The following is a 16,167-nucleotide window of genomic DNA, read 5'->3' on the forward strand; positions in this document are numbered from 1 at the left end:
ACAGACGCCTCGGACTACGCCTGGGGGGTGCACATGACAGATCGGTGCATTCAGGGCAAATGGTCCCAAAAAGAAAAGCACCTACACATCAATCAAAAGGAAATGCTAGCAGTAATAAATGCTATTATAGCTTTCAAAGACCTTCTGCATCCAGGTCAACTATTGATAAGGACAGACAACACCACAGTAATGTGGTACATAAACAAACAGGGAGAAACCCATTCATAGCCCCTATGCAGGCTGGCCATGTCTCTTTGGAACATGGCTCTGGAATTACAAATCGAACTTCAAGCACAGTACTTGCCAGGCAAGGAAAACACGCTGGCAGACAACCTAAGCAGAAATATGACAGATCCACACGAATGGAAGTTGCATCCTCAAGTTTTTACAGAGATAATTCAAGCATGGGGAAGGCCAGACATAGATTTCTTTGCCTCCCACAAAAATCACCAATTGGCAAAATTCTGCTCAAGGACTTTTCATCCACAGGCCTGGAGAGTGGACGCACTCTCTTTCAGTTGGACAACAATGACAGTTTATGCCTTTCCACCTCTTCCTCTGCTGCCCAAAGTTCTATTAAAAACTAGGGCAGACAGACCAAAGATGATTCACATTGCTCCAGACTGGCCAAGACAACACTGGTACCCACTCCTGAGGAGCCTGACGCATTCCCCACCATGGACCCTACCTCTAATGCCTCTGACTCAGCACAGCTTCAAAACTCTTCACAGTCAGCTGAAAACACTCAATCTGGCCGCATGGAAGATTCCTTAACTTCACAACAGACCCTACTCTCCAAGGAGGTGCAGGATGTCATTTTGGAGGCCAGAAGGCCTTCTACTAGAAAAGCTTACTCCACAAAATGGAAACGGTTTTGTGCCTGAAATGAGAAAAAGGACCAGAATCCTGGAATACTGAATTTACCTCAAATATTACAGTATCTAGCTGAGATGCTAAGCAGTGGACTTTCATTCTCCTCCATCAAAATCCATGCCTCAGCCATTTCTGCAGAATACAACACTGATCCTCCTTTATTCTCTCACCCCTCTTAAGACAGTTAATCAGAGGGGCTAAGAATATAAAACCCCCAAGGAAACGACCAGTACCTGCTTGGGACCTCAATTTCATTCTAGAAAAACTGACCTTGCCTCCTTTTGAGCCAGCTGCCTCAACAGAATTGCAATATTTGTCCTGGAAAACAGCCTTCCTTCTGGCTATCACCTCAGCTTACAGGGTATCGGAACTACAAGCCCTCATGGCTGTGCAGCCTTTCATCATTTTCCATCAGGACAGAGTTTCCTTGAAACCAACCCGTCCTTTATGCCAAAGGTGGTATCCAGGGTAGCTTTGAATCAGGCTATCCACTTACCTACCTTTTTACCCTAATCCTCAAAACAAAGGGGAGAGACTACTACATTCCTTGGACATCCACAGACAGCTGCGTTATTATTTGGACAGAACAAAGCCTTTCAGAAAATCAGAGCAACTCTTTGTGTCCTATGCTACAGGAGCTCAAGGGAAGCCAATTTCCAAACAGACAATGTCAAAATGGATAGCCCACTGCATACGTTTTTGTTACTCTTTTCATGGTAAAACTGTACCTACAGGCATCAGATCTCACTCCACAAGGGCCACAGCTACCTCTGCAGCTTTCCTCAGAGGGGTTCCTACCAAAGATATTTTGGAAGCAGCCACTTGGAGTTCTGTGCATACCTTCTCCAAGCACTATCACCTACCATTATACTCCAAAACTAGAGCAGGCTTTGCCACTGCAGTCTTGCAGGGCATCCTGGCTCCTCCTAGTTCCACCTAGTGCCTACCACCCCTTTTTTTAGCTTTGGGATTCTACCCATCTGTTATGACTGCAGCTGTATGCACGATGAACATAGTACAGTTTTGTACCTACCATAAATGTAGATGTTCGAGTGCTAATACAGCTGCAGTCCAGGTTTCCCTCCCTCCTTCCCCTCTTGGGACAGGCCTATTTGCTAACACCTCCTCATACAACCTGAATGGGGTATTCATTTATGGTGTATTTGCTTGCAACTACTGTTTTTTTTATTATATTGCATTGCATTATTACATAAATTTATGTATTGCCTTCCTTCTGGGGGCACCTGACATCTGGGGCAAGAAAATCTGAAGAAAATGGCGTTGGCTGGTTCTTTTATACCCCTGTCGCACTGACGTCAGGGAAGAAGCGACGACAACCGACGCCGGACCTAGACTTTGGAATTCGGCCGACCGAGGACCCGCCTGACGGCAGGAAAACCCATCTGTTATGACTGCAGCTGTATTAGCACTCGAACATCTACATTTATGGTAGGTACAAAACTGTACTTTCCTCCCAATCAGAGGGAGGCTGCAGCTTCAGAAATACAGAAGTTACTAGAAAAAAGGGCCATCCAGCCCCAGAGCAGTCCAGGTTGGGCAATTACTCCAGGTTCTTTTTGGTGCCAAAAAAGACGGGGGGCTTAAGGCCAATTCTTGACTTGTCTACTTTGAACCTGTTCATTGCCAAAGAGAAATTCCGGATGGTCACTCTGCAATCTATTCTCCCCCTCCTGCAGGAGAACGACTGGATGTGCTCCATAGACCTCAAGAATGCGTAATACCACATTCTCATGGACAGACGATCCAGAAGGTTTCTCCGCTTTCGGCTAGGGGCCAGTCATTATCAGTTCAGGGTTGTTCCGTTCGGCCTCACCACAGCCCCCAGGGTGTTCACCAAGGTCATGGCAGTTGTGGCAGCCCACCTGAGACTTCAGGGAATTCAGGTCTTCCCATACCTAGATGACTGGCTCCTCACCGCCCCCACCAGGCATCTACTCTGTTCTGCCAGGAATTATTCTTTACTCTTGGCCCATCATCTAGACATTACCATAAATTTCAGGAAGTAGTGTCTTCTTCCTGTTCATGTTCTGAATTTCATAGGAGTCCGGATAAACACGCTTCAGTCCAGGGCCTTTCTGACAACGGACAGGTTACGCACCTTATCACTCCACGTAATAGCGCTTCTACAGTCCCCAGCCCCACCTGCAGAATTAGTCCTGAGAGCCCTAGGATCCATGGCGGCAGCCATCAGCCTTTCACCTCTTGCTCTATTACACATGAGCGTCCTTCAATGGACCCTTCAGGTCCAATGGTCCCTCCTCCTTCACCCATTGGATTCACCGATTCCCCTATGCAGGGTTTGCAGAAACTCCCTTCTTTGGTAACTCCATTCCTGAGAGCTCCGAGAAGGGAGACCGTTCGTAATGCCTCAACCCCAAACCACGCTGACTACGGACACTTCTTGCCTCAGGTGGGGGTGGGCATTGCATGGGCAGAACCGTCCAAGGCACGTGGACACCTGTAGAGACCGTTCTGCATATCAGTGTTGTGGAGATGAGGGCGGTGCTTTTAGCGTTGCAAGCCCTTCAAGACCTTCTTCCTCCGGGGACTATTGCAATTCAGACAGACAACATGGCGGTAGTCTGGTACATCAACAAACAGGGAGGAACCAGGTCTTACCCTCTTTGTCAAGAGGCTATGAGAGTTTGGGAATGGGCGATTGCCACCAACCACTTCCTGATAGCAACGCGCATTCGGGGTCTGTCCAACATCCTAGCAGACAAGCTGAGTTGTTCTATCCTCACACCATATGAGTGGTCTCTAAACCCCTTAGTAGCGAAACAGATGGGGTCAGCCTTGCTGCGATCTCTTCGCGTCTCCTTCAAATGCAAAATGCAGCAAGTTTTTCGCTCTAATTCCCACACTGGGGGGAGAGTCCCAGAGACGCTCTGGTTCATGCTTGGCCACCTGGTCTTCTTTATGCTTATCCTCCTCTTCCACTAATGACAAAATTTCTGCAGAAAGCTCATTGGTTGGGGAGCAAAATAATCCTCATATCCCCATTCTGGCCTCGCCAGATCTGGTTCCTCTACCTGCGGTCTCACGTCATAGCTCCTCCTTGGGTCTTAGATCCCATTCCGGATCTGATCTCTCATCCTTCGGGATTGCAAACTCCAAACCTGGACGACCTCAGGCTCACAGCTTGGTTGATCCAGTTCCACTAATGGCTAGGACTCCCGGCATCTCATCTTCCGTAAAATCTATTCTGGTAGCGGCACATAAACCTTCTACCAGGAAGATCTACAAGAGTAAATGGAAGCATTTTTCCATCTGGGCCAAACATAGGGATTTGGACCCTTTTACAGCTCCCATTCCAACAGTTCTTGAATTTCTGTCCCAAATTTTTCACCAAGGGGCCAGTGCTTCTACTGTTAAGGTTCAGATGGCTGCGATTTCTCATTTCCACATTGGGGCACCCTTGGTACCTTAGCTTCTGCTAAGATATGCAAGACCTTTTTGAAAGGCACCTTCCTGTTAAGACCTCTGGTCAAGAATGTGGTTCCCCATGGGACTTAACCTTAGTTCTTCAGGCGCTAATTGGTCCGCCCTTTGAACCTGCAGCTTCCATCGATTTAAAATTCTTATCTTGGAAAACTGCCTTTCTGGTTGCAATTACTTCAGCTAGAAGAGTATCTGAACTTCAAGCTCTTTGTACAAAACCCCCATACCTGGTCTTCCAAAAGGACAGAGCATCTCTCAGGACTAATCCATCATTCTTGCCTAAGGTAGCCTCCGAGATCAATATCAATCAAACCATCAGTTTGCCTGTTTTCTTCCCCAACTTTCAGAACAAAGGGGAATACAGACTGCACTTGTTGGATGTGCATAGACAATTGCGATTTTATTTACACAGGGCAGCTGCTTCTCGCAGATCGGAGCAGCTTTTCATGTCCTTCGCTAAGCTGTCCTTAGGCAAGCCTATTATGAAAGTTACCTTAGCTAGATGGATATCCCACTGCATCTTACACGCGTATACAGCTTCCGGTCGGCCAGAACCCTTGAGGGTTCATGCTCACTCTACTCGTTCTATGGTTACCTCTGCAGCATTTTGGTCAAGGGTTCCCTTAAATGACATCTGCTCAGTGGCTACTTGGGCCTCTTCTCATTTCTCATTACAAGCTGGATCTGATATCCAGAGATAGGGCAGCCTTTGGCACCGCAGTGCTCCAAAATATCCTTCCTTGAGGACCTCCCAGGTTTTTGGTAGCTGGGGACTCTGTCCCACAGGTTGCTGATCAAATGAAGTTAACTACTTCAGATAAAGATGTTATGTACTCACCATAATGTTCCATCTGAGTAGGTAACTTCATTTGTCAGCAACCGACCCCCCCTCCTTCCCCCTAGCCTGTTTCGTGGTCATTTTCATGACGGAATGTTTTTCCTTCTGTCACGCATCAGGTTAGCATTTCTCTTTCGAGTATGTTTGACTGTTGTTGGTAGATAATATGGCAAACTCGATCTGAGGACTGGAGGGAGGTAGCAGGGTATTATGGGTAACGGGGAGGAGCTGAGAGCTCAGAATTTTAGCTTGGAAAGCTGCCGGCTCAGATCCGAGGTCGGATCCGATACCCACAGGTTGCTGACAAATGAAGTTACCTACTCAGATGGAACGTTGTGGTGAGTATATAACTACTTTTTCACCATCAGTTTCTAATATACTTAATGCATTTATTGTGACACTTCTATAGGTATCTGATAACTTTTCGACAATTGTTTGTTTTCTATTTATTTTTCTTATTCAGAAGCTTGGTTATTTTGTGCATGTGTCCAGAACAACTGGAATTATATTTCAAACTATTAACAGGGTGTTTAAATAACATTTCTGTATTCAATGTAGTGTAATTGTGGCATTTATAACAAGAGAACATGCCCAATGTATTTATTTGTTTCTCACTTCTTTTAGTACATAAATTGGTATAACATAGTTTCTCTTTCAAATTATTACCTCTCTCTAATGAAAAATATCTGCTTCTCCTATTATATTTCATAATATATCTAACATATTTTCTTTTTCTGATATCTGCACTTCTGTCTAAAGTTGTCTAACAAAATACTGTATCTGATGTCTTTTTCATCCATCTCAGCAGATGGATTATCATATTTGACTGTATCCAATGTGGCACCTTTTGCAAGTTCTTGGACCCAGGGCTCAGGTTCTTCCCTTACCCATAATACCCTCCTGTCCCTTCAATACTTCGGGTCTCTTTTGCCACTTTGTGTTTGGACGTGATCTGTGGGCTCATCAGTGGTTGGAGAAGTGCTTTCTGAAGCTTTCATACAACTTTTAGTGAGTAGTTTTTGATGTTTTACCTTTTAGATGTCGCTTTTCCAATATCTTTTATTAGGCTGATGGTTGTGTGCAGTTAGTGTGTTTCTGGGAGTTTCTGCCCTTTCTCCCTCTAAAATCAATAAATGTATGTAAATATATGTATAATATATAAATATATATATATATATATATATATATATATATAGTTTATTATAATCTGGAAAATGGGTCGGTCGAATGCTCACAACGTTGATGTGAAATCTTGAATTCTGAAATGTCTAAAAGGCAGAACGTCAGAAATGACAACTGAAATCCCTGGTTTGATGAGTTTGACATAGCAGTAGGTGACGTCACTCACCCATGCTATGTACATAAACTTACCGTTACACACTACAGTCAATGGTATGTTAATTGTACTATTTTGCAGGGGGGCTTATGCTACCCTGCACCCCCCATGTGGAGGGCACAGCCCCCCCCCCACACCTGCACATTAAATATGCCAACTCTGAGATTGCACTACCGTGAGGAATGGGCTAATTCCCTGTTCCTCACTGAACTGTGACCTCCCTGCACAATGTCAAACCCAAATGCTCGAACTACACTACCCGTTTGCTGTAGTCTAGTTGATTGATTTTGGTTTGATATTCTGCCGACTTGAAAACTGCAAGTCAACCACATGCCAGTCGACCGATGCAGTTTCCAAGTTTTGATTGTAAACACACACACGTGCACGCTTATGGTTTACTGTCGAAATCTCGAACATCAAAACACATTTAGTACACACACTGAAATAAATTCTGATTTCCTGAATACTGATTAGGTACACATGTCGAAAACACATCAATTTCAAACTGACGGCTTCAGCATTTCCAAACATTACCTGCTGACACTTGCCTGCCTGCTTCCCAGCAGTACGAACATATGCATTTCAATAGTGCACATCACTTTAATCCACATTTTTTGCCGGGGGGGCAAGCCCCCCTGCACCCCCCACACTCCCTGCAAGTTATATATTCCAACTCCAAGATCGCATTGCAGTGAGGAAGAGAGTACATTTCCCAATCTGCACTGTACTGCAATCTCTGTTTGTAACTTTGACCTCATATGAGCGAATGCATAGTGGCATCCGCTAAAGGACATTCGTAGAATTGCAGTTTGGCAGTGCGGAAATCAGCCAGCACATATTTGGCATTCCCGTGTTCGCCTAACTGTACTTCTGCATTTTGATAGTAAACCTGTATGTCTTTGTATATGAGTATAGATGTATATATCATGTTTTCTATCTTTAGAAAGTTAGCTTTTTGAAGTGTTTGTGACTTTTGAGTGTTTTTTTCTTCAGTGTGGCATTTTGGCATTAAACTGTGAGTGACAACACTACTGACTTAAATTACACCGTATGCAGGCACAAGATCCACTCCCCATAGCCTAAGACCCACATGCCTTGTGCATCTATTTCTTAGGGATAGATAATCTTGACACAGAGTGCAAGTCCTGTGCCTGTTTGGGGCCATGGCTTTTACTGATTGCAGGAGCAAATTAGTCTTCAAGGGTTTCCTCCCTGCTCCATTGACCAGGCAAAGGAAGAAGAGAAGCAGAAGAAAAGGCTAGAATGAGATCCTTGGGTCCAGCTACAAAAATGCTCTGACAGTTAGATCCAGTGGATTCAAGTCTGATCACCCTCATCTCACCTGCATTCAGATTTGCTTTGGCTCTGACCAGTCCTTGGCATTATTCTCCAGCAAAGGTCGATTCAGTGGTCTTCCAGGCCACCCTCCATAGCATCTTTCTCAGGTACTTTCAATCATAGAGAAGTCGTATGGAAGCATCTATCAACAGAATGATGTGAAAATTTGAGAACACAAGTCCAGATGAGGGTCCTCCCTGCACCTCCCCTACCACTGGATACAGATTAGGATGCAATGACTCAGTTGCTAGTATCTCGTTCTCCAGTTATCAGATTTGGTGCCCATGGCTCCAAGTGATACCTGCACAGATAACTTTGTTAGAGCCGTGAGCTTTCTGTTTCAATTCTGACATGTTCTCTTACCCGTTTGACTCTGACATCAGATCGGGAGTGGTGTCTGATTCAGGAGGTCAGGACCAAGGTCTAGGGCTCCAGACTGGCTCCTAAATTATCAGAGCTATTCCTATTCCTAGGTATTTTGGCCCTAAGCAGCTCTGCTGTGATGTCTGCTTTTGAGCAGAGTCTAATTGGGGCCTGGGAGTTAACTTAATTGGGATCTTCAGATCCTAAAGAAACTTCCTCAGCCCAGGTTTCGGCTTTGACTTTCAAGGCTTTTGAGGGGGTGTCCTGGTCGAGAAATGAGGTCACTGACACACCTGATACTATCCCAAAGCAATCTGTGCTGTTGGTTTGAGCAGCCAGCCTCAGTAAATCTCAATGGATCTCACCTGGCAATTTCCCATTCTGGTTCTGAGCCATCTCTGGAATCTCCCACCAGAGAATGGCATAGAAAACAGACTTGCAAGAGAAAACATTCGGACTCCCACCAGGAGTCACTCACTGAAGATGTTCATTGTGTTACCATGCTGCAGTCATCACACTTGGGTTATCCTGCCATCAGGCGGTCCCGCAGTCGGCCAGAGTTCCAAAGTCTTAGTCCGTTATTGGTTGATGTCGCTTCTTCCCTGCCCGAAGCAGAAGCAGAAGCAGTTCGCAAGTGCCGGTCGTCTGACACCTGAGATTTTCAAATCGAATTTCAGTCCGAAGTCTTCAATAAAGCTAAGTACCCCACTGGGGAACCTTTTCTTGCCTCAGTCCGATGTCAGAAAAAGTTAACGATTGCATTTCTTGTGGGAAGTAAATACCTCAAGGATTTCCATTCTTATTGTATTCCTTGCCTAGGCCCAGACCACAACATCACAGGTTGTCGGTTTTGTGTAGGTTTAATAAACGAACTATCAAACGCCGTTTTGACTTCGCACAACATTACTTTGGTAGGAAATTTAATTATATCATGCCGTCGGAGCAGCCGATGACCAGCATGCATAAAAAACGCAAGGATAAGGACAGGCAGCCTAAAACCAAGCCAGACTCCGAGGCCTCTGCTGGGCCTGTCACCGGTTCTCCGGATTTCACTGAGGCGCCTACGCAGCCCCTGAAGACCGTGGAAATGGAACCCCAGACAGCTTTGGATTCTCAAGCGGAGTGTACTAGGCCGTCGCAACCATCTTCATTAGGCCCTTCCGACACCAGAGCAGAAGGTGATCCCAGTGCAGTAGAAACGCCTTCGGTTTCAGAAGGTGTCTTCAGACCGACTACATTCACCATTAAATCTTATGCTAAGCTAAAGACTCCATTAAAACCAAAAAAGACTGTACATCAGTCTCCTGTTCAAGGCCCCATGCCTAAGAAACAGATGCTTAAGATGGCTGAAGATTTGATTACCCTAATCGGGGGGTTCCCATCCCCCTCCTGATAAAAGGCCAAGACAAGAGGAGGATTATGCTTCCTCTGACCAGGTTTCTATTTCCTCAGATTCTTCTGAGGAACAGGATTACACTTTTTCCCCCTTATGAAGACTCTGATGCTGAAGACTCTATTCCCTCGGCATCTCCCCCGGAAGACTACTCCTTTGGGGAAACTTTCCATATCATGAGGGAACATTTCCACTGGGAAGGCCAGGACTACTGTGATTCTAAGAAAAGGCTCCAAGAGTTTCTTTTACTACCCCAGCACATACCACTTGATATCCCTCCAGTTTTAGATATTGTGGATGATGTTTACTTAGAGTCTAGTCTAAATCCAGACTCCCTACCTCCTGCTCCAGCCAAACCAGACAGATACTACAGAGTACCTGACTCACACAAATTCCTTTATAAAAGTCCTCTGGCTGACCCAGAAACAATTTCCTAGGGTCCCAAAGAAGGGGCTAAAGCTTCTATGGCTAAAAATCCTGTACCCTCTGAAAGTGATTCCAGAGCCCTACATAGATGTGGAAAGAAGATATACACCTCAGATACTCTGGCTATGAGAGCATTAAATTGCCAGTTTCACATGCTGAAATATCAGCAATTCCTAATGTTTCAATTAAAACAAAAACTGAGCACACATTCTGAACAGGCTGAATTCAAGGAAATGCAGGATCTGTTGCATGCAGCTGAATAGGTGGGCAAACGTACTTTACAATGTGGATTTGATTCATTGGAAGCTTCCTGTAGAGCAGCTGTTACTGGGTCTGTCATACGCAGACATGCTTGGTTAAAAGAATAAACCCTACCTGATCATGTTAAAGCAAAATTATTGGATGCACCTTTACAGCAGGATGTCTTATTTGGTGTCAAAGCAGAAGAGGTTTTAAAGAAAATGGATGATAAGGCAAAGTCTATGCAGACAGTCAAGGATTTCTTATAGGTACAACCCCCTCGTTTCAGCAGAAATTGGCCAACAAAAAACTGGTCCTGTCCAGCTTCTGACAGACCACAGAGGGGCAAATACAGACGCCCAAGGGGCAGAGGTCAGTCACAAGGCCCTTAAAACCTCACCAATGGGGTGCCGCAACCCAGAAAGGAGGTGAAGACAGGCCCCAAGCTAGCAGAAGACAAACACAATGACTCAACCCTCCCAACTACCAAGCAAATCTCTCTTGGCAGCTCCCTTGGGAGGAAAAGTAGCACTTTTTGCAGACCACTGTCACATCATCACAAAAGACAAATGGGTTCTAAACATTGTCTCACAAGGATACAGATTCCACTTTCATACCTTGCCAAGGATAAAAAGAATGCCAAACCTGCCACCAAATCAATGGGCAGAGGCACAAAAACAAATTACAGCTCTCATGGATATGAGAGCCATTCAACAGGTACCTACACAGAAGCAAGGACAAGGATTTTACTCAAGACTCTTTCTAGTCCCCAGAAAGGACAAAGCATGGAGACCCATTCTGGATCTTTCAGTTCTGAACACCTATCTGCAAGTACCAAAATTCAAGATGCTAACACTACAGCAGCTTCTTCCCATGCTGGGCAAGAAGGCTTGGCTCGTAACGTTGGATCTCAAGGAGGCGCATACCTGCATGTCCCTATCAGACAAAATTGCAGAAGATACCTCCGCTTCATTGCAGGTTCAACCCATTATCAATTCTCTGCACTGCCCTTTGGCTTTGGCTTATCTACTGCGCCCAGGGTCTTCACAAAATGCCTGGCACCAGTAATTGCATACTGCAGACAGAGGAATTCAAATATACCCATACCTGGACGACTGCCTTATTCAAGCAGAAAGCAAGGACATTCTTTTAAAACATCTGGCATTTGTCAAACACCTTCTAAGTTGCCTAGGGTACACAGCAAACGAAAAGAAATCAAAACTAGTACCCTCACAAAACATAATATTCCTGGGTGCCAGCTTGAATACAACGGCCCAGATGACTTACCTCATGCCAGACAAGCAACAACAGCTGACTCAATACTTCAAAATAATGGCAACAAAGACCCAACTCCCTGCAAGAAAAATTCTGCAGGCCTTGGGATTCATTGCATCTTGCATACTACTAATACCATTTGCAAAACTGCATACGAGGAAATTACAATGGTACCTGAAAAGCGTATGGACTCAGCACAGCCACAGCTTGGAAACAATGATACCACTCATTCCCTGCCTTCAACAGGAGTTTCTATGGTGGGCACAGGCATTTCACCTCAACAAGGGTCAGCCTTTCACATTACCCACAGCCAGGCAAACTATGACAACAGATGCATCTGACTATGCCTGGGGAGCACACATGGCAGGACAGTGCATTCAGGGCAAATGGACTACAGATCAATGGCATCTGCATATCAATCAAAAGGAAATGCTAGCAGTACAGAATGCCCTAACAGCTTTCAAGGACCTCTTACACCTAGAACAACTAATAATAAAGACGGACAATACCACAGTAATGTGGTACATCAACAAGCAAGGGGGCAAACATTTCTACCCTCTATGCAGGCAAGCAATGACCTTGTGGAACACAGCACTGTCTTACCAAGTTCAACTACAAGCGCAATTCCTGCCAGGAAAGAAAAACACATTGGCAGACGACCTAAGCTGAAACATCATGGATCCCCACGAGTGGAAACTGGATCCACAAGTATTTGCAATGATAACTCAAAAATGGGGATGCCCAGACATAGATCTGTTTGCCAACCCCCAAAACTACCAACTTCAAAAACTTTGTACAAGGACATTCCACCCACAAGCTTGGAAAGTGGACGCCCTCTCATTCAGTTGGAAAACATTAACAGTGTATGCCTTTCCTCCACTGCCTCTTCTAGCAAAGGTGCTGCTGAAAGTCAGATTAGAGAGGCCACAAATGATACTCATTGCACCAGACTGGCCACACCAGCACTGGTATCCAATTCTAAAGAACATGGCCCATGGCCCACCATGGATTTTACCACAAATTCCTCACCTGCTCACCCAGCGAGACAATCAAATTCTACACAGCCAGCTCAAGACCTTAAACCTGGCGGCATGGTTAATTACCTAAACAATCAACCAACACCTCTGTCCAAAGCTGTAATGGATGTCATTCTGGAGGCCAGGAGGCCCAGCACCAGGAAAACCTATTCAGACAAATGGGAAAGATTTTGCACCTGGAACCAGGCTAAAGGCCAAAATCCCCTTGATCCAAACATTCCTCAGATTCTACAATATTTAACTGAGATGTTGCACAAAGGACTTTCCTTTTCATCTGTTAAGATCCACGCCTTAGCAATTTCAGCTCATTACAACACGGATCCTCCTTTATTTTCACATCCACTCCTAAGACAGTACCTCAGAGGGGCTAAGAACATAAAACCGCCCAGGAGAGCACCGACACCTACTTGGGATCTCAACTTTTTTCTGGAAAACACTGCCGCCCTTTGAACCAGCTTTCTCTGCTGATTTAAAGTTTCTTTCATGGAAAACTGCCCTGCTGCTAGCAATAACTTCAGCTAGAAGTCTCAGAGCTACAGGCACCAATGGCAGTGGAGCCTTTCCTCATTTTTCACCAAGACAGAGTTTCTCTACGAACTAACCCTTCCTTTATGCCAAAGGTGGTATCCATTGTGGCCCTAAACCAAACCATTCATTTGCCCACCTTTTTTCCAAATCCCCAGAACAAAGGAGAAAGACTCCTGCACTCTTTGGACATTCACAGACAACTACGTTACTACTTGGATAAAACTAAGGCTTTCAGAAACTCTGACCAGCTCTTTGTAGCCTATGCTGCAGGATCACAAGGAAAAGCTATTTCAAAACAGACCATTTCAAAATGGATAAGACATTGCATACGTTTCTGCTACACGTATCATGGGAAACCGGTACCTGCTAGCATTAGGTCCGACTCCACCAGGGCTACAGCTAAATCAGCAGCCTTTCTCAGGGGGGTGCCAACCAAGGATATTCTGGAAGCTGCAACTTGGAGTTCAGTGCACACCTTCACCAAACACTATCACTTACCTCTATATTCTAAGACTAGAGCTGGCTTTGCCACTGCAGTTTTGCAGGGCCTACTAGCTTCTTCTAACCATGTTTAACTCCACCACCCATCCTTAGCTTTGGGATTCAACCCAAGTGTGATGACTGCAGCAGGGTAACACGATGAACATAGTACAGTTTTGTACCTACCATAAATGTAGATGTTCGAGTGTTCATCCTACTGCAGTCCAGGTTACCCTCCCTCCATCCCCTCTGAACTAGCTGGACTTATCCATACCTTTCTATCCTATACTACCTCTGTGGTGTATTTGCTTGTGACTGAAAGTATTATTTTATTTTTACATGTATATCTTTATATAGCAATGTGTATTGCCTACCTATTGGGGGCACCTGACATCTGGGGCAAAAAAAACTGAAGGAAATGGCGTCGGATGCCTCTTATATACCCCTGGCGCACTGACGTTAGGGAGGAAGCGACAGCAACCGACGCAGGACCAAGACTTTGGAACTCTGGCCGACTGTGGGACCGCCTGATGGCAGGATAACCCAAGTGTGATGGCTGCAGCAGGGTGAACACTCGAACATCTACATTTATGGTAGGTACAAAACTGTACTATACTGATTTTCAGGAACAGGAGGGGTTCCCACGATCTCCCTTAGAACATTTCTCATTTGGAGATATCCTTGAATTGAAGAAATGACGAGGGACTTTGTCCACAGAAGCCCTTTTCCAAGAGGGGTGTGTATTCCCTGAGTCTTTCAGAGCTGGCTCTTGTACTTCCCGGGTGGTCCTGCCCACTAATGAGGTCATTCACCTGGTGTCTCTGAGATTAGAAGAAGCAGTATGTGATGGAGCAGATTCCAAAAAAACCTGACAAACTATTGGTATCCCTTATGAATAGGCTTTATTGGAGCAAAGATCCTGCTGTAGATACTATAATGGTTGCAGCAACTATGAAAAAGGAGATGTTCTTCATGTTTCACTGTTAGTCATTACATTTGGGTAATCTGCTGGAAGATTGCCCTCAGTCGGCCTGCATAACAAAGTCTTGGGTCCTGTGTCGGTTGCCGTCTCCTCTTCCATGACATCAGATCATCAGGGGTATAAAACATGCAGCCGACGCCATTTTATTCAGTCTCTTGCCACACAGTGTTCGAAGCAGAAGCAGTTCTCAAGTGCCGGTAGGCCGACTCCTGAAATGTTCGTATTCGAGTTTCAGAACCAAAGTCTTCAAACTAAAGCTAAGTACCCCGTTGGGGAAACTTTTTCTTGCTCCTTACCAATGTCAGTAAAAGTTAATAATTGCATTACTTGTGGGAAGCAAATACCTCATAAGGATTTTCATTTGTACTTTATTCCTTGCCTAGGCCCAGATCACAACGTGCCTTGCTGTCCGTTTTGTGCTAGATTTAACCAACGTACTATTAAGCATCTGTATATTTTTGCTTCTAAATATTTTGGTTCAAGATTTAATTATCCTGAAATGTCGGTTAGCAATCCGACTACCGGAGTTCACAAAAAACGCAAAGAAAAAGACAGACCGTCGAGGTCCTAAACAGACAATGAAGCTTCTCCTAAGCCAGTCGCCGGTTTACCAGTACTCAGTGAGGCACTTTCGCAGCCCCTGATACCCGCTACTTTTGAGTCGCAGGCCTCTACCGAGACCCATTCAGAGTCCGGTATGCCGCGAGATTCTCAGAGTATTCAACCTGCGGGTGTCTCTCCCTTGGATGGGTCCGGAGCCGCTGAGCAGGCACCGGCTTCTGAGGGTGTTTTCAGGCCTCAACATTTTTATATTAAACCGATGCCAGCAACAGAAACAAGGTCAAAAACATCTTCTATGTCTACAAAAACGATGCATGAGCTATGTGCACAGGCCCCTATGCCCCCTGCTAAGAGGCCTAGACAAGGCAGTGATTATGAATCTTCAGATCAGGTTTCCATTTCTTCTGATTCCTCTTCTGATCAGGAATTTTCTGTTCCACCCTGTGAGGATTCTGATGCAGAGGAATCCATCCCATCTGCATCTCCTCCTGAGGATTACTCTTTTGGAGAGACTTTGCATATTTTAAGGGAACATTTTCACTGGGAGATTCAGGACTTATCTGAATAAAAAAAGAGGCTTAGGGATTTCCTTCTTCCTCAGCATAGGCCTTTGGCAATACTTGCTGTATTAGACATTGTTGATTATGTGTTTTCGGAATCAAGCATGGCTCCAGATTCCCTGCCTCTGGCTCCTAGTATGCCAGACAGATATTACAAGGTTCCTGACTTCCCACAAATTTCTATTCAAAAATCATGCTGCTGATTCTGAGACTATTTCTCAGGGTCCCAATGGTGTAAAGGCCTCTGCAGCCAAAAATCCTACCCCCTCTGATAGAGATCCCAGGGCGCTGGATAGATGGGGAAAGAAAGTTTATACGTCTGCAACCCTGGCAATCAGGGCCTTAAACTGCCAGTTTCATATGCTTAAATATCAACAGCATGTTATGGGCTTACTGAAACAGAAAATGTTGATTTCTGATTGTGTGGAAAGTAGGGTTACAGGAATTATTGCATTCAGCAGAACATGTTGGAAAG

General features: G+C 45.0%; 1 protein-coding gene across 1 annotated transcript in view; it reads left to right on the forward strand.

The window, feature by feature from the left end:
• EMSY (EMSY transcriptional repressor, BRCA2 interacting) overlaps positions 1-16,167 on the forward strand; it is a 1,287,433-nt gene that overhangs the window by 1,012,415 nt on the left and 258,851 nt on the right. The gene's annotated exons all lie outside the window — the stretch shown is intronic.

This window comes from Protopterus annectens, chromosome 5.part1 (assembly GCF_019279795.1).
Source record: "Protopterus annectens isolate FY-2018-M chromosome 5.part1, PAN1.0, whole genome shotgun sequence".
Taxonomy (NCBI): Eukaryota; Metazoa; Chordata; order Ceratodontiformes; family Protopteridae; genus Protopterus; species Protopterus annectens.